This window comes from Chiroxiphia lanceolata, chromosome 1 (genome assembly GCF_009829145.1).
Source record: "Chiroxiphia lanceolata isolate bChiLan1 chromosome 1, bChiLan1.pri, whole genome shotgun sequence".
In the NCBI taxonomy this organism is placed as follows: Eukaryota; Metazoa; Chordata; class Aves; order Passeriformes; family Pipridae; genus Chiroxiphia; species Chiroxiphia lanceolata.
The window spans coordinates 154,504,985-154,529,238 of NC_045637.1; positions in this window are offsets into that span (position 1 = coordinate 154,504,985).

Genomic DNA, 24,254 nt, shown 5'->3' on the forward strand with positions numbered 1-24,254 from the left:
CAAGTGGGGCATAAATTCAGATGTTTGAGTCAGGCTGGAAAAGCATCCAAAAAGCTACTCAAGCTCTTGGAACTGGAAATATTTGGAATGAAGGTGCTTCAGGAGTTTTTCAGAGCCTGGACATTGTTCGTCCTCTGCAAGCCACGTTGGAAAAATTGCCCTAAGAGAAATTCCCCCCTTTCATTTAAGATATCAAATGAAATGGGGTCATAATGATCTTTTCTGATTTTAATGTTGATGAAATGGTAGAAATGAGTTGAAAAGAGGGGCTTGTTACAGGAGGTTATGCTGCAGGTTTGATGTGATGCTCCAGGGATGATCAGTGAAGGAACAGGGTGGGATTGGTGGGGTGCCCCGGGCAGGGCCTGGAGTTGGACTGGATGATCCTTGGGGGTCCCTTCCAACTCAGGATATTCTGTGGCTCTGTGATCCTACAACCTAAAGCCTTAAATGTGTAAGAATCAGGTTGTTACAAATTCCAAAAATGATGCTGTGAGCAGAGAAGAGGGGGAAAAAATTGAGAATCTCATTTAATGTTTCTACAGAACTGGTTTTGGTGATTTCAGTAGCCCAGGAACTCAAAAATCCTTTAACCATCAAGTTTTGGATATTTAGGAGAGGACAATAAGAAGAGAAACCACGGAGAAGACACCACTTCTTGGTGTCATTACTTGCATCACCCAAACTTGGTTCTTCCAGAACGAGAGAGCTGCTGGGCTGACATCTCAGCGGTACAACTGGATAAATAAACAAATAAAGAAAGAAAAACCCCGGCAAAACAAAATAAATAAATAAAGGACCAGCAAAACTGAAGTTCAAAGAGCTTTCCCAGGTGGCTCAGCCACCTCCCCTCATCCCCAGCTTCTCCAACAGGCATCGTGTGTCCCCGGGAACGGCGAGTCAGCTCCAAGAGAAGCATCGGATGGGTGAGGTGGCAGCAGAGCTGGAAGCATCCCCAAAAAAAGTCTCACATCCTGCCGAGGGCTCCACCAAAACCAACACATTTCCACAGAGCACTTCACTCTCCTCCAGGGGAGGAGGTTTTTCCCCAATGGAAAAATGCTCCACCACGATTGGGTTTTGTAAAGGGTCGATTCAGGCACTGGGAAAGGGAATTTGGGTTCTTTGACAGCAGGACCTCCAGCTGATTTTTTATTTTTTATTTGTTTGGAAAAATTAATTAATTTGTTTGTTTTTTAGCAGAGGAAACTCCCGTTGGCTTTGGCTGACCTCAGGTTCCAGCCCTTGGAGAGGACGGTGGGAGACAGAAAACTTAAATTAGGGATTTATAAATGTGATGGAAAAGTGGCCCTGGAGAATCAGGAGGGTTAATTAAGGATTTTTTTTGCTGAGGGTAGGAGTGGGTAGAAAAGGAGAAGCAGAATGAGAGAGTGGCATAAAAGGGTCTGGAGAGCAAATCCTGCTTTAGGTAGAATATTCCCCAGGCCTGTTCCCTGGGATATTAAATCCCTGGAGCGTGTCACTCCTGGATCAACGTAGAATTAGCCTCGAGCTCCTTCAAAGCAAAAAATCTCATAGATTCCCAATCCCACAGGAGCCAGGAGAGGCTATGGAGTGGCAGGAGAGTTTGGGAAGTCTCTTGTCCAAGCCCATTAAGGAAAGATTCAGGACATTAAGGGAATCACCAGCCTGGTAGAGGGAAAGGTGGAGACAATGAGGAGTTGAAGGATTTGACCCAGGTTATCCAGCTATTAAAATTTAAAACCTTAATTCTTTCAAACAGCCACATACTCTGAATGTACCACCAAGTGCTGGTAAAATTATGGAATTATTTGGGTTGGAAAAGACCTTTAAGATTATCAAATCCAACCATTAAGGCCACCAGTGACCCAAGTGTCACATGCAAATGGCTTCTCAGTCCCCTTGTCATCTTCTACAGAGGCACATCAGGCCCATCTTAAATAAATATAAATAAAAATAAACAAAAATAAATCATCGTCATCATGGCAAATAAGTAATATTGATAAATATTACTTATTATTAATTTTTAGATTTATTATATTTATATTTATTATTTATAGTCATATCATATCTATAATATAATATATTTATATTATTTATATTTATTATATTAATAAAAATAAGTAATTCATTGAAACCATCCATATTTAAATCCTATAAAGGAATTTTGGACAGCTCAGTTAAAGGGTCTGTGAAGGAGGAGCTTTATTTGAAAACAGGTAAGGATAAAAAAAAAACCAAAACAACTGATGTGGATTCCCACTTCCAATTCTGGGATATCTTGCTTTTGGTCCTGCTGCAAATATTTCAAGAAGAAAGCAGAACATTTTCTTTGTTTCTTCCTCACAGACTCAATTATTAAAATGGGATTAAAATATTGATTTATCACAGCTTTGGGAGGGATAAAACTTCACTGATTTTTATGTAATTCTGACCAAGGCTCCCTTTTTATCTCCACTGCCAAGAGCTGGAATAGCCACTTCCCGTGGCTGCCTGACTTGGGAATGTCTGCCAAAAACACAGAGATTCCCAAACTGCTACTGTCTTCCAGTGATCCATGAAAAAAGCAGCTTCAAAGTGTTTCCAGTAGGCAAACAAAAAAAAAACCACCAACCCACTCACAATCAGGAATTTCTTGGGCAAATTTAGTGCTCGGCCAAAACCTCCCCTCAGATCTAAGCCTGGAGACATCAAACCCTGGATGAGCCTCGTGGCTTAAATTTCCAATTATTTAAAGTCCCGTAGCTTTAATTTTTCATGTTTGGTTTCTGTGTCTTTCCCTTCTCACTTCACAGGCCCTCGAGCGTTTGAAATATGAAATATTTCTCGACCTGGCCTCTTTAAGCCCATATTTCAGGTCACCAAGGCCTCCAGACAACCTGGAAGTGGGAATAACCTTTTCATCACTTCTCCATTTCCCCTTAAAAGTGGGAATATTTGCACGAGCTCTGGGGCTGCTTTTTCCATGAACCAGCCCCATGGGATCTGAAAGTCTTGTAGCAACACTCAGGTTGGGGCTGAACCTGAATTATTTCATCCTTCTGAGCTGTCCCATTGTTGAGTCTGGTATTTTACTGCTAAAATTGTAGCTGAAATTATTGGAGGGAAGGGGAGAAGGCAGGAGGGGAGGGAGGGGAGAAAGAAGAAAAAAGGAAAAGAAAATAATATAGCTATATTATATGTCTATATTATGCCTATAATAATATGATTTTGTTTTCCAGTATATTTACATTTTTCTCTCCTCCTTTTCTTTTTCCCCCCTTTCAAATGTCAAAAATAAGGGAAAAGTATTTTTTTTTTCCTTCAGCAGCCTGTAAAAATCCAACACTGATGCCATAAAAGTTTTGCAGGGTGATTAATCTGAACAATCTCCCTCTTCCACTTCAATTCCTGTGTGTTGCCAAGCGAGAAAGGGAAGGATCCTTCCAGCAGGAAGAGCACAGCGGGCCCTGTCCAAGGTTCTGGCCCAGCAGCATTCCCTGATATCCTCCCCCCACACCTAAAATTGGCACTGGAGCCATCTCAGGAGGCTGTTAAATATGAAATAGGGTCAGACATCTTTTTCTGGGATCAGAATTCCTTGTGGATTTAGCTCTATTAGGGATGTCAGGGGCTTTCTCCAGCGAGCTGGCTGAGGATGGGCAAAGGAGGAACAGAAATTAGGGAGCTTTTCACCCTCCAGCTTGTGCTTCATCCCCACTGGGGTTTTTCTGGATATTTTGAAATTCAAAGTGGAGAAGATCCAGACCAAGGAAGCAGCAGACATCTTGGAAAATGACTAATCAGGTGAATCTTAATCAATAGGTGCAAAAAGGAAAATGAAGCGGCACTTTCTTGCCAGAGGTGCCAAGGTGGCACTGGGCTCTTCTCGCTGGTGACAGGACAGGAGGAACAGCATGAAGCTGTGTCAGGAGAGGTTTAGTTGGATCTCAGGAAAAGGTTCTTTCCCCAGAGGGTTGTTGGACACTGGAAAAGCCTCCCCAGGGCAGTGGGCACGGCCCCAAGGCTGCCCGAGCTCCAGGAGCGTTTGGACAACACCCTCAGGGACGGGGTGGGATTGTTGGGGTGGCTGTGCAGGGCCAGGAGTTGGACTGGATGATCCTTGGGGGTCCCTTCCAACTCAGGATATTCCTTGATTCTGTGAGCTGGACGTGGGATGGGATGCTCAGTCAGGATTTGATCCTAAGCACCGGAATCTGTCAGAGCTGCCTCTCACGAGTTTAATTTTGGGCCTGGGACACAAAAGCCCTTTCAAGTTCGGAAGTCCAGAGTTCCTGAATTTCAGCAGGGCTGCTTTATTGGAGCAGCCACTTTCTGGTCTGGAGAGGACACTGATAATGTTTCCTCAGCTGTTTCTTCCCAGCAGATCCTTGGTCTGGTGCTGCTCCCTGGCTCTTCCAAAAACACTGGGAAGATCCAGACTTGAATGCTCCTCTCTGCCGAGGTTTCTTGTCCATAACTCCAGCTGCTGTTTCCTCAGATGAGGAATGGGCTCCCATAAAACCCTAAAATTCATTAAACCTCTCCTACTCCACCTACTCCAGCTCATGAAGCAAATATATCCCAAGTAGGAATTCCCTTTGGATTAGCACTCTCCAGCTGTGGAGTCTGTCGTGCCACACAGATGCCTTCTTTGCCTGGAACCAGCCACACTTCCCAAGTACATTCTCCGAAAATCCTAATCTCACAATGATCTTGCTTTGATCAGGGTGGGGGCATAATCTCCTGAGGTCCCTCCCAACTTGGATTATCCTGCAGTTTTATGGTGCAACTGGTGGGGAAGTTTCACCCAGGGGTCAGGACAATGAGCACAGGGAATTGCAATCCATGGGAAAGGGGGAAGAGCAAGGAAATGGAGGCAGGGCTGAATTTTCCTGCTCTGTGTTTCAGAGTTCTCTGAATCCGTGGGAGATCCAGAGGGAACAGCAATTTTTTTTTTTTCCTGAGGAGTGCAAAGTTCCAGTGAATTTGTGGCTTCACCGGGACTTTCTACAAGTGTTTTGCAGTTCCAAAAGATCCCGAGCAGGTCCACACAGCCCCACAAGGATATGTGGCAAATTATTTATTGATATCTGGGACTTCTCTTCGGTGGAATCACAGAACCACACAGAATATTTGGAGTTGAGAGAGACCCAGAAGGATCCTCGAGTCCAATATCTGTTGTGTAATTAACCTGGGCTTCAGAAGAGCCCCAATTATATAAGAATTAAAAATTGCCAAGGTCTCAAAGGCATTTTATTTCCCAGTTCCTTTCAGAGCCCAAATTTCACCTATAATGTGCACAGCTGCTTCCCCTGCATTGTGTTGGTCTTTCTGGGCAATTTATGAGGAGAGGAAGCAAAAAATTATTATTATTGTTATTATTATTATTATTATTATATTACTCCTGGGAGTGCCAGGTGTTGCTCAGAATAACACATTTCGTTGGTGGCAACAACCACAACCAACTTTCCTTTCCACAGCCTGGGGAGAGGCAAACTTGGCCCAGCCTGTGGGCAACTTACCCAGGACAATTTTGCTGCTTGAAATCACACTTTGCTTTGTGTATTCCTTGCACCAGCCCAGCCAGAATTTAATCTGTGTTTTTTTATAATGGAGTCATTTGATCCTAGTGGTTGTTAATGAGGGATATTTCAGGTGAGGCTAAAGAAATATAAATCTGTTGGAGACTGGGACAGAGGCCCAGACAGAGAGCCAAGGGGTTTGTTGTGATGAAAGCCTTGGTGGTTTGTAACTAGTCCTCAAACAGAGTTTTGTTGCCCAAATATGTGACCTGAATGTGTTTGTAAAACAATTAGTCTGTGGGACAACCTCTGTGCCAAAGAACTGAACAATGTCAATAGCATTAGAATTGAATTGATGAAGTTACTGGAATAATCTAGAGCAGGAATTTAGGGCATTTAGTACCCTCCCAATTCATAATGTGATTTGAGAGTTTGAATATTACTGAGTTTGAATATTACTGAATTTGAATATTACTAAGTTTGAATATTACTGAATTTGAATATTACTGAGTTTGAATATTACTGAATTTGAATATTACTGAATTACCGAACTCCAATTTGGGGTTTCCAAAGAGGCTGTGGCTGCCCCATCCCTGGAATTGTTCAAAGCTAGGTTGGACTGGGCTTGGAGCAACCTGGGCTAGTGGAAGATGTCCCTTCCCATGGCAAGGGATGGAATGAGATGAGCTTTAAGGTCCCTTCCAAACCAGGCCAGTCTATGATTCTCTGATTCCTTGTGGTTAATCTGCACACTTTCATCATGGTTTTGAGGTCAGGTTTGGGTTTTTTAGGTGAAGGTCACTCTGTGGCAGATGATCTCAACAGGCAAGGCCCTCACACACTGAATATTAGAGTTTGCACACAGCCCATCTATATTTATAGGTGGAGACGTCATTTTATTTGGGGATTTTTGAGAAGTCACGAGGGAGATGATGAGGCAGAAAAGGTTGACATCCAGCCAGGCTGAGGACAGAGGGGCTGACTGATTTGCACACGTGTTTCTCACATCATTTTAGGTGACATGGTCAAGTCCTTCCCTGGGATCAACCAGGGAAGGGACCCACAGGGACCATGGAGTCCAGCCCTTAAGTGAGTGCCCCTCATGGAGGTCAAACCCACAACCTTGCTGTTCTTATTTCACCTGCAGTTCTCACCTTTCCCATTCCTTCACACATCTTTCCTTGGCCTTTTATTTCCTGATCTTCCTTCTCTTCTGCTGCTGTCCTTAAGTTGTCCCTTTTTTCTCCTGCCCAGAGCCAGAGGCAGCAACAAGCACCTGACTGAAGTTCTCTGGTTGGTGTTGGACGAGTTCATTTCCTCCCTGAGGATGTGGAGGGATCACAGTTACCTCATCCCTGAGCAGAACCAGCTCTGTTGCTGCCTTCACACAACCAAACCTTTCACAGTGCCTGCAGCTCTGAAAGTTTAGGGGAAAGGGCCAAAGCTCTCTTGGATTTTTCCCCTTTTTTTCCACGCCTTGGAATTCTGATATGCAGGTGATGGAGAGGGTGAGGCCTCTGGAGATGGTTGAACCTCCTTGCTGCAAAGTCATGGTCCCCAAATCCTCTCCCTGCTGCTGCTGCAGGGTGAGAAGGAGAAAACTTTCATTTTACAGAGGGGTGTTTCAGATTTTGGCTAATTAGAGGCTTGAGGAAATGAGCAGAAATCTGGGAAGGACAAAAGTAATTTAAGTCTCAAAACTTCAGTGTTCAGCTCTACTAAATGGCAGCAGCTTGTTGCTTTTCCTTTTTTTTTTTTTTTTTCCCTTCATATTTCACTTTAATTTTCTTGTGGTATAAACAGAGTGGGTCTGGATTAAAAATCCAAAGAAATTAAACCCTTTATTTCATGTATATTGGGAAATCATGGTGTCCTTTTCCAGAGGATGATTGAAACTGTCTTTTTGTTTGCCTGATTATCTGTGTCAGAGAAAGATCAGTGGGTGATGCTGTCAAATAAACCAGAGGTTACCACAGAAAAATTGCACTCCCAAGATCCCAGGAGGAAATATCTCTAAGGGTCAGGAGTTCCCGAGTATTTCTTAACACTCCACGATCCTGAGCCTTCCAAGAGTCAAAACCAACAAAAGGCCTGACTGCAATGACAGATATATTAATTAAACACATCACCTCCCAGGAATATGTCTGTTGTCACCTTCCAAAAAAAAAAAAAGGAGAGCGATCTTACGGTTCACGGATGGTGTGGAAAGTCAAATGATGTCAGACTTGGGAAGAAGTTGCCCGTGAAGAACTGCAGACAAGCCCAGCTCTGTCCTTCCCCCTGCAGAAGGGCAGGTTGAAAACCCAGCAATATTAAATGTTTGTGATTCCAGAAGCTCTTCCAGGCTCTTCCTGCCCATGGTGTTTTTCTGGCTCTGCTCCCCAGTGCAGGTAATGAGGCAGGACCTGCAGTCTGGCTGGGAATTGCCTTGGATCCATGAAATTCCACCAGCAGTCTGCTCTAGTGGAAGGTGTCCCTGCCCTGATTTGCCTCTTGTCTGGGTGTCCCTCCTGCAGAGCTGAATCCAGCTCCAGAAGGACATGGAGCTGTTGGAATGAGTCCAGACAGGCCATGGAGATGCTCCCAGGGCTGGAGCCCCTCTGCTCTGGAGCCAGGCTGGGAGAGCTGGGGGGGTTCCCCTGGAGAAGGGAAAACTCCAGGGAGAGCTGAGAGCTCCTTGCAGGGCCTAAAGGGGCTCCAGGAGAGCTGGAGAGGGACTGGGGACAAGGCATGGAGAGACAGGACACAGGGAACGGCTTCCCACTGCCAGAGGGCAGGGATAGATGGGATACTGGTTTTCTTGGTTGTGAGGGTGGGGAGGCCCTGGCACAGGTTGCCCAGAGAAGCTGTGGCTGCCCCTGGATCCCTGGAAGTGTCCAAGACCAAGTTGGACAGGGTTTGGAGCAACCTGGGCTGGTGGAAGGTGTCCCTGCCCATGGCAGGGGGTGGAATGAGATGATCTTTAAGGTCCCTTCCAACCCAAACCGTTCCATGATTCCATTATTCAGTGCCTGGTTTCTCTTTACTCCATTCTCTGGGGTTTCCTGGTGGAGAAGTTCCCTCCCTGAGGACACCAGACTGTTGAAGGACTCAGCTTTTGCAGGAGCTTCCAACTAAAGACACTTCATTTTAATTAAGATCCTTGGCAAACATGTGAATAAATGAACCACAGCTCTTCCCTTACTCATTTGATCTCACATTAGGGTGAGTTTAATACATATAAAAACCCAGTTAAAGTGGTAAACGAGGTTTACAATCTCTCTGAAGCTCCTGCTTTACCCAAAAAGCAAAAAATTCTTGCCGTGCTTATGAATCCCCAACTCTGCTCAACCTGTGACCCAAATCTTTGGGAGATTTCACCTTTTTTCTTTTCCAACTTCTCCAGCCTCGAGGCAAAAATCATTTGGCTTCTGCAGCTTTATTTGTGGCATCACGAGGGGAGTTCATTTGCTGAGTTGAGGAGATGGGAGAAATTAACTGGAATAAATGAAAGCCCTTCTTTTTTGCCTTGGGGAAACGCTTTTCCAGCTTGGAATTGTGTGAACAGCTTGCCAGGCCACCATTCCTGCTGACACTCTGGGAGCTGAACAAGTGGCCTCCACAATTAAACCCAGGAGTTTCTAGAAGGTGACCTTGTGCTCCCCCAGGTAGAATTTTCAGCTTGAAATCCTAAATTCTGAGCCTCAGGCCTCGCTAAAGAGGTGTAGGACACACTCACCAATGAGATATCAGGAAGGAAAGCGGGGAAATGATGACTAAACAACCTTTTCTTTTGCCTCACCCTGTTTCAGGGACTAAACCTGTGCCGTGTTGGAGGAGCACAAGTGGTTCCTCTGTGTGGAGGAGATGAAGAACAGGTCCACTGTCAGAAAAGAACAAGTAATTAATGGGCTCGGAGCGTTTTATGTCAGCATTAAAGTTTTAAGTGCTTCGTGTTTGTAGGGCTTGTTATTCCTGGATATTCCTCCCAAACCTCTTGAGAGACGCGAAGCAAATTTCTGGAAAGTTTCCCTCGAGTTTCTCAAGGCAGAGCAAACCCTGTTGTGTGTCTGCTTGGCTTGGGGATCCCCAGGATCCTGTGAAAGGTGACTGCATTCCAACAGCCTCTCCGTGTTTGTTTAAGGTTTGGGACCAACACACCCAGCTGACTTCCTTTTTCTTCCCCTCTCCCTGTGTGTCACACCCACCTCTTGCATTACATTCCCTGGGCAGGCCGTTATTGCTCCCAAAATGGACATTTTGGGGTTTTCATTTTCCCTGTTCTCCAGTGGTGCTCATCAGGCACTTTTTGGGCCTAAGCCCACCCAAAAAGTGAGGAGGGATGTTTATGTCTCCCAGCCCTGAGGTGAGGCAACAGCCCATCCATGAGAGTGAATCACAGTTTTGTTTGATGGGACAGAGTTATGAAAAAGCAGAGGCAGGGCTGAGTCCATGGCTCCAAAATAAAGGCTACAAACATCCATGAATCCCAGGCCTGCCATGACTTCCTTGTGAGAGGAAGAAGAGGGGCAGGGACTGAGCTCTGCTCTGGGGGAACCAGGGACAGCACCCAGGGAATGGCTGGAGCTGTGCCAGGGCAAGCTCAGGTTGGATCTCAGCAAAAGGTTCTTCCCCCAGAGGCTGTTTGGGCACTGCCCAGGCTCCCCAGGGCAGTGGGCACAGCCCCAAGGCTGCCAGAGCTCCAGGAGGGTTTGGCTGATCCTCTGGGGCACAGGGGGTGACTCTTGGGGATGTTCCTGTGCGGGGCTGAGGGTTGGACTGGATGATCCTTGTGGGTCCCTTCCAGCTCAGCATATTCCAAGATTCTGTGACTCTGTGATCCCTCATTTACAGCAGGATAACAGAGGTTCACTGAGATGCAGCCACCAGCAGGTCTGTGGTGTTTGGCATCTGTGCTGCCCCGTCCCTCTGACACAGCAGGAGGGGATGAGGGGCAGAAAAGGTCTCATCACAGAATACCCTGAGTTGGGAGAGAACCACAAGGATCATCCAGTCCAACTCCTGGCCCTGCACAGGAACATTCCCAGGAGTCCCACCCTGTGCCTCAGAGGATCATCCAAACTTTCCTGGAGCTCTGGCAGCCTTGGGGCTGTGCCCACTGCCCTGGGGAGCCTGGGCAGTACCCAACCAGCCTCTGGGGGAAGAACCTTTTGCCTGAGATCCAACCTGAGCCTACCCTGACACAGCTCCAGCCATTCCCTGTCCCTGGTCACCAGAGTGAGTGACAAGCTATGGGGAATTCCTTATTCAGGGATCCATATATTTCCATTCTATTTAAACCAGAAAAACTCAACAGCCTCAATATTATCTCATAACCACACTGACCTAAAGCATTTTCTCCCACCTCTCGGCACATGCACCTCTTTCCCTGGAAGAGCTTTGCCTATCTACTACTCCTGTTTCCATAATATCCCTGGAGAAAAGATTGTTTTTTCCTTGATGATGGCATTATCTCTTGCCTGTTGCTGTGCAGAAAAAGTCTCTGTTAAAGGCACATTATGAAGGTGATGGAAAAAAATCCCACAAAGCCAATGATTCTATTCCTGAAACAGCCCCCAGGAGTTTGCTGTGTAATGGATTGCTCAGCAGTTTAAACAGAATCCCTTTCACAGAAAGAAAGCTCCAATAAATTCTGCTGAAGCCTCTTCCCCTGTAAGTTTATGCTAAAACAAACTCCCTGCTGCCCACAGCAGAATTCCTGGGATTGCCCCATGCAGGGGAGCAGACACTGCTTTGGGAGACAGAGTTCCTGCAGCCACAGTCCCTGATACAATCAAACCTTTTTACATCAGTGAACTGGGATAGGAGAGAGTCTTTGGATACATCCAAGAATAGCTGGCAGAGGATGGGAGGAGTGAAAAGCTGGCAAAAATCCTTTTGTGCCACTCATCCCCTCCTGCTGTGTCAGAGAGGGACGGGGCAGCACAGATGCCAAACACCACAGACCTGCTGGTGGCTGCATCTCAGTGAACCTCTGTTATCCTGCTGTAAATGAGGGATCACAGTCACAGAATCTTGGAATATGCTGAGCTGGAAGGGACCCACAAGGATCATCCAGTCCAACCCTCAGCCCTGCACAGGAACATTCCCAAGAGTCCCACCCTGTGCCCCAGAGGATCAGCCAAACCCTCCTGGAGCTCTGGCAGCTTTGGGGCTGTGCCCACTGCCCTGGGGAGCCTGGGCAGTGCCCAAACAGCCTCTGGGGGAAGAACCTTTTGCTGAGATCCAACCTGAACCTGCCCTGACACAGCTCCAGCCATTCCCTGGCTGCTGTCCCTGGTCCCCCCAGAGCAGAGCTCAGTCCCTGCCCCTCTTCTTCCTCTCACAAGGAAATCGTGGCAGGCCTGGGATTCATGGATGTGCTGGCACAGCACTAGGAACAATTAGACCCATCTTTGTTTGCCACAGCACCAGCACAGGCTTGGGAAGGGTGGCTGGAAAGATGCCCAGTGGGAAAGACCCTGGGGGTGCTGGTGACAGCCCAGGTGTGCCCAGGTGGGCAAGAAGGCCGAGGGCACCTGGGCTGTACCAGCCACAGTGTGGGCACAGGAGCAGGGCAGGGATTGTCCCCTGTGCTGAGGCCACACCTCAAATCCTGGGGACAGTTTTGGGTTCCTCAGACAAGATGTGGAGGGGCTGGAGCGTGTGCAGGGAAGGGAAGGGAGCTGGGAAGGGGCTGGAGCAGCAGCAGCAGCTGAGGGAGCTGGGGGGGCTCAGCCTGGAGCAAAGGAGGCTCAGGGGGGACCTTCTGGCTCTGCAACTCCCTGACAGGAGGGGGGAGAAGGGTGGAATCAGTCTCTGCTCCCAGGGAACAAGGGACAGGAGGAGAGGGAACGGCCTCAGGCTGTGCCAGGGGAGGCTCAGGCTGGACATCAGGAGGAATTCCTTCCTGGGAAGGGCTGTCCAGCCCTGGCACAGCTGCCCAAGGGCAGTGTTGGAGTCCCCATCCCTGGAGGGGATTTTAAGCTCTTCAAGTCTGCAAAAGTGAATCCTTGTCTACAGGTCCTTTGAAACATCTCAAACTAAGATCACATTTTAATTTACTCAGTCCTAATGAAAGTAAATCCCGAATTTAGTCCATCCTAAAGCCTTGCAGCTGATCCCACACAAAGAGCACCAGCACATTCCCAGCCACAGATCTCCATGAACACCTCGTGTTGTTGTTCCTTGTCACGTAGCTGTGATTTCCAGGACATTTCTCACCACCTCAACCGGAGGTACCTCATCCCTGGAAGTGTCCAAGGACAGGTTGGAGCAACCTGGGCTAGTGGAAGATGTGGAAGGGTGGAACTGGGTGATCTTTAAGCTCCCTTCCAACCCAACCCATTCCACGACTCTCTGTTTTATATTCCCCCATGTTTTGTAACATTTAGGAGATGAGGACGATCTTAGCACCCAATCCAGGTGTTGCTTTACGAATTTCTGACCTTCAGCTTCCCCAGTTTGGTCCTTGATGCAGCGACTGAGTCCCAGCAGAACATTTTAAGCCTCTCTCAGACCAATTGCTGCTTTAATCCCCTCTAGTTTAAAACATCTAAGCCTAGACAGGATTTCACAGTATCCCACCCACACTGGGATATCCCTCCCACAGCCTGAAATCCCCGTGTGTTTTCCTTCAAACACCAGTTTTGAAGCCAGTTTTCCTTCAAACTTCACCCCTAATTATTTCGTGGGAGTTCTCTGTCGCCTGAAAAACCCTCTCTGGTTCTTCCACTAATTTTTTTTTTTTTTTTTTTTTTTTTTGACACCCTCTCCTCTTTTCCTGCCTTGTTGTGTGGGATGGATGAAGCCCAGACCAGAACAGGAAGCCTCGTTTGGGTGCCTCCAGACGAGCTCAACGTACCCCCCCACCCAAGAGTTTGGATCTCCCACGTGGAGATATTAATAAATTTATGAAGGGGGAAGCTCTGCATCGCTGGGCCATCCAACACAAAGGAGCTTTGGCACTTCAGGAAGTGGGAAAGGCAGTTTTGGCACCAGCCTTGGTAAAAAACATGTCACATTTTATGTCTCCCAAGCCAGACAGGGAAGACCTGAAATCGTATCTGTGTTTGTCTGGCTGGAGCTGCGGGCTCACAAGATATTTAATTTAGGATTAAGTTGGAACCAGGAGCTGCTTGGGACGTGCTCACTCCCATTTTTCTGTCACTTTATTGCACCAGCTCTGCAGATTGCAAGGAAAAGATCTCCATCTTACATTAATCCAGCAGAAACAAGGCTAAAACTGTTGATTTAGATGCTCATAATTTTATACGTGCAAAAAATATCTGTATTTCACATTTGCCATCCCACGACTTCCCTCTGTCCTCAAGCAGCTCATGCTCCTGAGTGACCACTGAGAGTCTTAAAAAGCAGATGAAAAGCATCATTTTCTGATGAGAAGAGTGGCATTTTTAAAACCAAAATGTATTAATGTATCAGTGGATTTTAATTAAAAGCAAAGAATGTAATAGAAGCAAGAGAATGTTTAAAAAATAATGTTTGTGAGCCTAAAGATGAGCCCCTGGGGTGGCTCGACCTTTCTGGGCATATAAACCTCACTGTAAATTTGGGGGAATTAGGGAATAAGACAAGGAGTTCTGGGAATAAAACCCAGAATGGAAATAGAGAAAAAAAATTTCAAAGTCATGGTAAAACTGTTTTTATTTTAAATAGCAATCAGTGACAGATTTGTTGAAGTTTTGTGTTTATCAGTCTATTTTTTGTCCATATATATGAGTTTATCTCTATGTCCAATGTTCCTCCACTCAACAAATCCCAAGTTTTCATGATTTTATCAGTGTTCAGAACGAAAAAATAGATGGTTTGCTCAAAAAAAGATATTTTCCCATGTAATTCCTGCCCTTGGTGAGCAACTGGGAACATCCAGGATGGGATTCACCAACCTGAGATGTTCACTCAGAGCTCCTCTTCCAGTCACTGAGGATTGAGCAGCTGGAATTCATTCCACCCTCAAACACCTTCTGAAATCAATTGGATCAACTGGGGAGGTTTTTTCCCCATCCCTCTTTTTTTTTTTACTCCGGTTATCCCATTTTCCACCCAAAAATCTCTGGTCCTGTAGATCATCTTTAACCAACAAAAGGGAAAAAAAATAGATGTTTTTTCCCATGTCATTCCTGACTTGGTGACCAACTGGGAACATCCAGGATGGGACTTACCAATTTGAGATGTTCACTCCTCTTATAATCCCTGAGGATTGAACTGCACAGAGCAGCTGGAATTCATTCTACCCTCAAAAACCTCCTGAAATCAATTAGATCAACTCTGAGGGGTTTTTTCCCCCATAACTTTTTTTTTTTCTTTGCATTAATTGTCCCATTTTCAACCCAAAAATCTCTGATCCTGCAGATGATCTCTAACCAACAAAAGGGAACAAAAATAGATGTTTTTCCCATGTAATTCCTGTCTTGGTGAGCAACTGGGAACATCCAGGATGAGATTCACCAACCTGAGATGTTCACTCAGAGCTCCTCTTCCAGTCATAGAGGATTGAGCAGCTGGAATTCATTCCATGTTCATCCCACCTCCTGAAATCAATTGGATCAACTCTGGAGGTTTTTTCCCCCCATCCCTCTTTTTTTTTTTTTCCTCTAATTGGCCCATTTTCCCCCCAAGATCTCTTATCCTGCAGACAACAAAAAGGAACTGAAAAACCACCCTCCCAACCGACATTTAGCTGGGAAAAATATTAGTGAGCAATAAAAATGAGCGAGAAGCTGCTGAACCCTCACCATGGCTGGAAAACTGGTGGGGGTTTTAGAGATGACAAATCAGTTTTCCTTAATCCAAATTAAAATTAACCAGGCCAAAACCTGGTTTTCCAAGCTGGAGAACGACCTTCCTTCAACTTGGACTCAAAAAACCTGGGAAGGAAATGACATTTCGCTGCGAAATTTTCTATTTGAGGAAACTCCTCTGGCTTTATTTTTGTTTAATAAGCGACTTTTATAAGAGGGAAACGTTTGTAATTAAGGCTGAAAAGTTCTGCTTCTTTTCAGGAAAGGGGGAATTTTCAAATTTCCCCCCTTAAATATTTTTTCTGGGGGGAGAAGCCGTTGCTTTTTTTGCTTTTTCAGCTGAGAAGTCGAAGCCTGGAGCCTTTTTTCTGATGAAAACATTTCATTTTTTGAGAGGGGTGATCTTCTATTACGTCACTGCACCATCAGGATCCAGAAATCCACGGATTTCGAAGTGGACAGGAACAGCTGGGCCACACACCAGGATCCCTGGAATTAGCTGTTCCCTCTGGAATTAACTCACCCCTTCTCTATCCTGAAAATAATTTCTTTTCAGGTTAAAAAATCCATATTTCTGAGTGTAATTTAAAGCATCAGATGCAGAATTATGTCCAAATTTATCATCCATTTCTATAAAACAAAAAAACCCCACCAAAAATAATATTTAATAATATTATTTAATAAATGATATTAATAATATAGTTAATAAATATTTTAATAATATTTAATTTTAACATTTAATTTTTTCCCCAGTCCAAACAGAAGCACCGACCTGCACAACACAAACTCCTTCTTTTATTGAAGGGGAGACAAAATTCTGAGTTTGATGCCATGAACCAACTAAGAAATGTGGGAGGCAGTTTCTAAACTAAACTCCAGTCAGCTCTGTAGTTTTAAGCAATTTTGTTATAAAAGTTTGATGAGTTTTGTAATTTTTTTGTAATATTTTCATAGTTTTCTGTAATTTTTGTGCAACTTTTTGTATTTCTTTGTAATATATTCATTTTTTTATAATTTTCCTGTAATTTTTTGTAATTTTTTTGTAATATTTTCATAGTTTTCTGTAATTTTTGTGCAACTTTTTGTATTTTTTTGTAATATATTCATTTTTTTTATAATTTTTGTGTAATTTTTTGTAATTTTTTTGTAATATTTCCATAGTTTTTTATAATTTTTGTGTAACTTTTTGTAATTTTTTTGTAATATTTTTATATTTTTTTATAGTTTTTGTGTGACTTTTTGTAATTTTTTTGTCATTTTTTGGTAATTTTTTTGTATTTTTTTTTTCTAATTTTAAATACCCCTTTCCCAGCATTTATTGTTAAATTGTATTTGTAATTTTTTGGTCATTTTTTTGTAATCTTTTTGTAATTTTTTTTTTTTTTAATTTTAAATACCCCTTCCCAGCATTTATTGCGAAATTGTAAATTATTCCCAGCAGGAATCATTCTTTCCATACTATTTGTTTAACACACAGCTAAAGGAGGGGAAAAAAAAGGAGTTATTTAACAATTCCCTGGGGTTTTTCCTGGGAAAATGCCACCTCATGGGATAAACCCCTTTCCAGTGTCCACCTGGGCTCTTCTGAGGGAGAAATCCCAACAAAAGGTCTCCCAAAAAGCAGGACAGGGGTTGTTTTTCCCAGATTTAAACCAAGATTTCCCAGAATAAACCAAGATTTTATTCTAGGAACCCTCAAGGAACTTTTCGCCCCAAATCTGACCCATTTTGCCTCAAATTTGCCTATTTCTGCCCCAAAATGTCCCTCCAGGCCTCAAAATCAGCTTTTTTAGGCTCAAATCTGCCCCCCAGGGCACCAAATCTCCCATTTTCACCCCAAATCTGCCTTTCCCACCCTAATACTTCCCTTTTCACCTCAAAATCTCCCTCCAGACAACAAAATCTTCCATTTTCACCCCAAATCTGCCATTTTCACTCCAAATCTGACTTTTCCACTCCAATAGTTGCCTTTTCCACCTCAACATCTCCCTCTAGACACCAAAATCTCCCGTTTTCACCCCAAAATCCCGCATTTTCACCCCAAATCTCCCATTTTCACCCCAAATCTGCCTTTTCCATCCCAGTATTTCCCTTTTCTACCTCAAAATCTACTTCCAGAAACCAAAATCTCCCATTTTCACCCCAAAATCTCCCATTTTCACCCCAAATCTGCCTTTTCCATCCCAGTATTTCCCTTTTCTACCTCAAAATCTGCCTTCAGACACCAAAATCTCCCATTTTCATCCCAAAATCTCCCATTTTGACCCCAAAATCTCCCATTTTCACCCCAATACTTCCCTTTTCCACCTCAAAATCTCCCCAGACCTCAAAATCTGCCTTTTTCATCCCAAAATCTCCCATTTTCACCCCAAATCTGCCTTTTCCACCCCAGTATTTTTCTTCTGTACCTCAAAATCTTCCTCCAGAAACCAAAATCTCCCATTTTCACCACAAATCTGTCTTTCCCACCCCAATACTTCCCTTTTCCACCTCAAAATCTCCCTCCAGACACCAAAATCTCCCGTTTTCACCCCAAAATCTCCCATTTTCACTCTAAATCTGCCTTTTCCACCCCAGTATTTTCCTTCTGTACCTCAAAATCTTCCTCCAGAAACCAAAATCCATTTTAACCCCAAATCTGCCTTTCCCACCCCAATACTTCCCTTTTCTACCTCAAAAATCTCCCTTCAGACACCAAAATCTCCCGTTTTCATCCCAAAATCTCCCATTTTCACCCCAAAAATCTCCCATTTTCACCCCAATACTTCCCTTTTCCACCTCAAAAATCTCCCTCCAGGCACCAAAATCTCCCATTTTCATCCCAAATCTGCCTTTTTCACCCCAAATCTGCCATTTTCATCCCAAATCTGCCTTTTTCACCCCAATACTTCCCTTTTCCACCTCAAAAATCTCCCTCCAGACACCAAAATCTCCCATTTTCACCCCAAATCTGCCATTTTCACTCCAAATCTGACTTTTCCACCCCAATACTTCCCTTTTCCACCTCAAAATCTCCCTCCAGAGAACAAAATTTGCCATTTTCACCCCAAATCTGCCATTTTCACTCCAAATCTGACTTTTCCACTCCAATAGTTGCCTTTTCCACCTCAAAATCTCCCTCCAGACACCAAAATCTCCCATTTTCACCCCAAAATCTCCCATTTTCACCCCGAATCTCCATTTTCACCCCAAATCTACCTTTCCCACCCCAATACTTCCCTTTTCTACCTCAAAAATCTCTCTTCAGACACCAAAATCTCCCGTTTTCATCCCAAAATCTCCCATTTTCACCCCAAAAATCTCCCATTTTCACCCCAATACTTCCCTTTTCCACCTCAAAAATCTCCCTCCAGACACCAAAATCTCCCATTTTCACCCCAAATCTGCCATTTTCACTCCAAATCTGACTTTTCCACCCCAATACTTCCCTTTTCCACCTCAAAATCTCCCTCCAGAGAACAAAATCTGCCATTTTCACCCCAAATCTGCCATTTTCACTCCAAATCTGACTTTTCCACTCCAAGAGTTGCCTTTTCCACCTCAAAATCTCCCTCCAGACACCAAAATCTCCCATTTTCACCCCAAAATCTCCCATTTTCACCCCACTATTTCCCTTTTCCACCTCAAAATCTCCCCCCCAGACACCAAAATCTCCAGCTGTTCCTTTCTGGTCTCCCAATGGAATTTCTGCCCCCAGGGCAAAGCTCAGGAAAAGGATATTTAAAGCCTTGGAGCTGCTCCTGTCCCACCTCACAGATTTATTCCATATTTATTCCTTATTTCTCCCATTATATCTCTATTTACCCGATCAAATCTTGGTCTTGGGGTGGGGATTTAACAGGAAATCCACTGTAATTGTAATTAAGACACTGTGGAGTATCCTGAGAAAATGCTGGGAAAAGGAGAGGAGATTTCTTAGGGAAAAATATAAAACTAAAGAACCCATCAGTGTTTTTTTTTTCCCTTAAATGTACTTTTCTGTAAACATTTACTGATGAAAAATTGATGTTCAACCCACTATTTCTCTCCTTTGTTCAGTCATTTATTGCAGTAAAAAATGCTGAGGGTGGTATGTGTGGTTCTTCTTTATTATTATTTTTTATTACTTTGAATTATTTTTTATTACTTTGAATTATTTTTTATTACTTTGAATTATTTTTTATTTTTTACTTTTATTCTTATTTCATTATTTTTATTTTTAATTTTATTATTTTATTTTTATTACTTCATTTTTTTAATATTATTATTATTTGATTATTTTTATTATTATTATTTTTATTATTTCTATTAATTTTTATTATTTTTATTTTTTAATTTTTCATTTTTTATTTTTATTATTTTATTGTGATTTCATTATATTTATTTTTAATTATATCATTTTATTTCATTATTTTTATTTTTATTATTTTTATTATTATTATTTTATTAATTTTATTTTTATTTTTATTATCTTTATTAATATTTTTATTCGTTTTTATTTTTATTTTTATTTTTATATTTTTATTATTTTTATTATTTCTCATTTTTATTATATTTATTATTTGTATTTTTATTGTTTTTATTTTATTTTTATTTTAATTATTTTTATTATTTTTTTATTGCTATTACTTTTATGTTATTATTTTTCTTTTTATTATTTTTATTATTTTTCTTTTTATTTTATTATTATTATTATTTTTATTATTATTTTAATTTTTATTTTTTCTTTTTATTATTCTTATTTTTATTTTATTATTTTTCCTTTTATTAATCTTTTATTATTTTTTATTTATTTCTTTTTTATTTTTCCTTTTATTATTATTTTTATTATTTTATTCTTATTTTATTATTTTTATTTTTATTTTTTACTTTTATTTTTAATTTTTATTTTATTTTTATTTTTTTACCTTTGTTTTTAATTTTTATTTTATTTTTATTATTTTTATTTTTTACTTTTATTTTTAATTTTTATTTTATTTTTATTATTTTTTTACCTTTGTTTTTAATTTTTATTTTATTTTTATTATTTTTATTTTTTACTTTTATTTTTAATTTTTATTTTATTTTCATTATTTTTTATTATTATTTTTATTACTATTTTTTTATTTTTTATCATTTCTACCAAAATCTTAGAAGAATAATATTATTCAGATTAAAAGGGATATCAGAAAAACATCCCACCAAAACTCCATTTCCCATAATTTCTTGCAAAAAACACTTAGAGAGGAAAAACATTTTTTTTTTAAATATTCAGGAACTGCAAATGCAGCTGCCTGGGGGAGAGATGAGCTCAAATTCAAACCAAAATCAACCCACAAACATTCCTGGATTTGCATTTTCCCTGCATTTTTTTCCAGTTATCCCGGAATTCTTTAAGAGCAGTTGAAGGTGAACAGTGATTTTTATAAAAGCACATTCAGAACATTTGCTGAGAAAACCTTCTTGGATAAAAAAGAGTAAAAAAGGGTAAAAGATAATAAATATTCAATATTATTAAATTATGAAATGATAAATTCCAGTAAAAGAAAATTTCCCATTCTATAAATAAAGAGACAAGACCAAAAACCAAATTACATCATTGACAAAAATCAATGAGTAAAGAGGGAGAAAATATTATTTATTTGGTTCAAACACAAGGGGAATTCAGACCAAAAAAAAAAACAAACCCAACCAAACCAGAAAGACGTAAAAAAAAGGGCAAAAATAAGTAAAAGCTGACAAAAAACCCCAATTTTATGTCTTACTAAAGACAGGAGTGAGTTTGTAGCTACAGGAGCTGCCAATGCATACACGGATTTTATGAGGGTTTTTAACACTGTCTCACATGACATTCTCAGAAATAAAGGAGAAAATGTAATTTAGATTAAAGTGCCACGGGTTGGAGGCTCAAAAAATGCTGGAAAAGCCACTGGTGACAGAGGGATAAATGGAAATTTCTGCCAAGTGGGTCCTGCAAAGGGAATTTCTGACGTGGAATAAATAATGAAATGATAAAGAATGAAATAATAAATGAGAAAAAGAGGGGGGGATTCGTCCTCAGTGTTGTTCAGGGTTCAGGGAGGGAGAGAAAACTGATGGGGGAAGATTTTAGGGAATGCTGAGAAAGGAGGGAGCAGCAGGAATTTGGAATAATCTGGTGGTTTATTCGGAAAAAATAGGATTGTAATTGGGAAGGGTCAATACAAGGTGGGGGGATAAGGGGGAAAATCTGTGTAAAATGTGAGAGATGGGGAGAAAAATCTGTGCAAAATGTGAGATGAGGGGGGGAAAGTCTGTCCAAAATATGAGAGTTGGGGGTAAAATCTGTTTAAAATATGAGAGTTGGGGGAAAAATTTATCCAAAATATGAGAGGTGGGGGCAAAAATCTGTCCAAAATATGAGAGGTGAAGTAAAATCTGTCCAAAATATGAGAGGTGAAGTAAAATCTGTCCAAAATATGAGAGGTGAAGTAAAATCTGTCCAAAATATGAGAGGTGGGGGCAAAAATCTGTCCAAAATATGAGAGGTGAAGTAAAATCTGTCCAAAATATGAGAGGTGGGGGCAAAAGTCTGTCTAAACTATGAGGGTTGGGGTAAAAGTCTGTCCAAAATATGGGAGGTGTGGATAAAATCTGTCACAAATATGAAAGGTGGGAATAAAAATCTGTCCAAAATGTGACAGGTGGGGTAAAAATCTGTCTAAAATATGAGAGGTGGGAATAAAAATCTGTCCAAAATATGAGAGTGGGGGTAAAATCTGTTTAAAATATGAGAGTTGGGGTAAAAAATCTATGCAAAATATGAAAAGTGGGAATAAAAATCTGTCCAAAATATGAGAGGTGGGGGGAAAAGTCTGTCCAAAATATAAGAGGTGAGAATAAAAATCTATCCAAAATATGAGAGTTGGGGTAAAAATCTGTCCAAAATGTGAGAGGTGGGGTAAAAATCTATGCAAAATATGAGAGGTGGGGGTAAAATCTGCCCAAAATATGAGAGTTGGGGTAAAAGTCTGTTCAAAATATGAAAGGTGGGAATAAAAATCTGTCCAAAATATGACAAATGAGAATAAAAATCTGTCTAAAATATGAAAGGTGGGGATAAAAATCTGTCCAAAATATGACAGATGGGGGGAAAGTCTGTCCAAAATATGAGAGATGAGAATAAAAATCTGTCTAAAATATGAGAGTTGGGGTAAAAATCTGTCCAAAATGTGAGAGTTGGGGTAAAAGTCTGTCTAAAATATGAGAGGTGGGAATAAAAATCTGTCCAAAATATGACAGATGGGGTAAAAGTCTGTCCAAAATATGAGAGTTGGGGGTAAAAGCTATCAAAAATGTGAGAGGTGGGGGTAAAAGTCTGTCCAAAATATGAAAAGTGGGGATAAAATCTGTTTAAAATATGAGAGTTGAGGTAAAAGTCTGTATAAAATATGAGAGGTGAGGGCAAAATCTGTCCAAAATATAAGAGTTGGGGATAAAAGTCTGTCTAAATTATGAGAGTTGGGGTAAAAGTCTGTCTAAAATATGAGAGTTGGAGGTAAAATCTGTCCAAAGTAAGAGAGGTGGGGTAAAAATCTGTCCAAAATATGACAGATGAGAATAAAAATCTGTCCAAAATATGAGAGGTGAGGTAAAAGTCTGCCTAAAATATGAGAGTTGGGGTAAAAATCTGTCCAAAATATGAGAGGTGGGGAGAAAAATCTATCAAAAATATGAGAGGTGGGGTTAAAAGTCTGTCCAAAATAGGAGAGGTGGGGGAAAAGTCTAAAATATGAGAGTTGGGGTAAAAGTCTTTATAAAATATGAGAGGTGAGGGTAAAATCTGTCCAAAATATGAGAGGTGGGGGTAAAATCTGTCCAAAATGTGAGAGATGGGGTAAAAATCTGTCCAAAATATGAGAGGTGGGAATAAAAATCTGTCCAAATGTGAGAGGTGGGGTAAAATCTGTATAAAATATGAGAGTTGGGGTAAAAATCTATGCAAAATATGAGAAGTGGGAATAAAAATCTGTCCAAAATGTGAGAGGTGGGGGGGAAAGTCTGTCTAAATTATTAGAAGTGGGGGGAAAATCTGTCCAAAATGTGAGAGGTGGGGTAAAAATCTATGCAAAATATGAGAGGTGGGAATAAAAATCTGTCCAAAATATGACAAATGAGAATAAAAATCTGTCTAAAATATGAGAGGGGGGGATAAAATCTGTCCAAAATATGACAGATGGGGTAAAAGTCTGTCTAAAATATGAGAGTTGGGCTAAAAGTCTGTCTAAAATATGAGAGGTGGGAATAAAAATCTGTCCAAAATATGAGACGTGGGAGTAAAATCTGTCCAAAATGTGAGAGTTGGGGATAAAAATCTGTCCAAAATATGAGAGGTGGGGGTAAAGTCTCTCCAAAATACGACAGATTCAGCAAGTGGTTCCGTGGAGCTTCTGCAGAGTAAATTCTGGGAGTTCTGGTGGATCATAACTGAGAACCAACTTCCAAAGACCATCTAGGAATGTGGGAACAGGCTGGGAAATGTGGAGAGACACTGAGCTGGATTGAGGGAGAAGGGTTCAGGTAGTGAAGAACTTCCACCAGGGGTGATCCCTGACAGTGGGTCAGACAAATGTGCCTTAGGGATGACCTTAGAAGAGCAGATTCTGGACCTTTGTCCCTTTTAGGATCATGGGTTGGGTTGGAAGGGACATTAAAAATTGTCTTGTTCCACCCCCTGCCATGGGCAGGGACACCTTCCACTAGCCCAGGTGGAAGGTCCTGGCCTTGGACACTTCCAGGGATCCAGGGACAGCCACAGCTTCTCTGGGTAACCTGTGCCAGGGCCTCTCCACCCTCCCAGCCAGGTATTCCTTCCCAATATCCCACCTATCCCTGTCTGTGTCAGTTTGAAGCCATTCCCCTTGTCCTGTCCCTCCATCCCTTATCCCAAGTCCCTCTCCAGCTCTCCTGGAGCTCCTTCAGGCCCTGAAAAGCCACGACGAGGTTACTCCAGAACCTTCTCTTCTCCAGGCTGAACACCCCCAGCTCTCCCAGCCTTTCCTCCCATCCTTGTATCCACACAGGACACAAA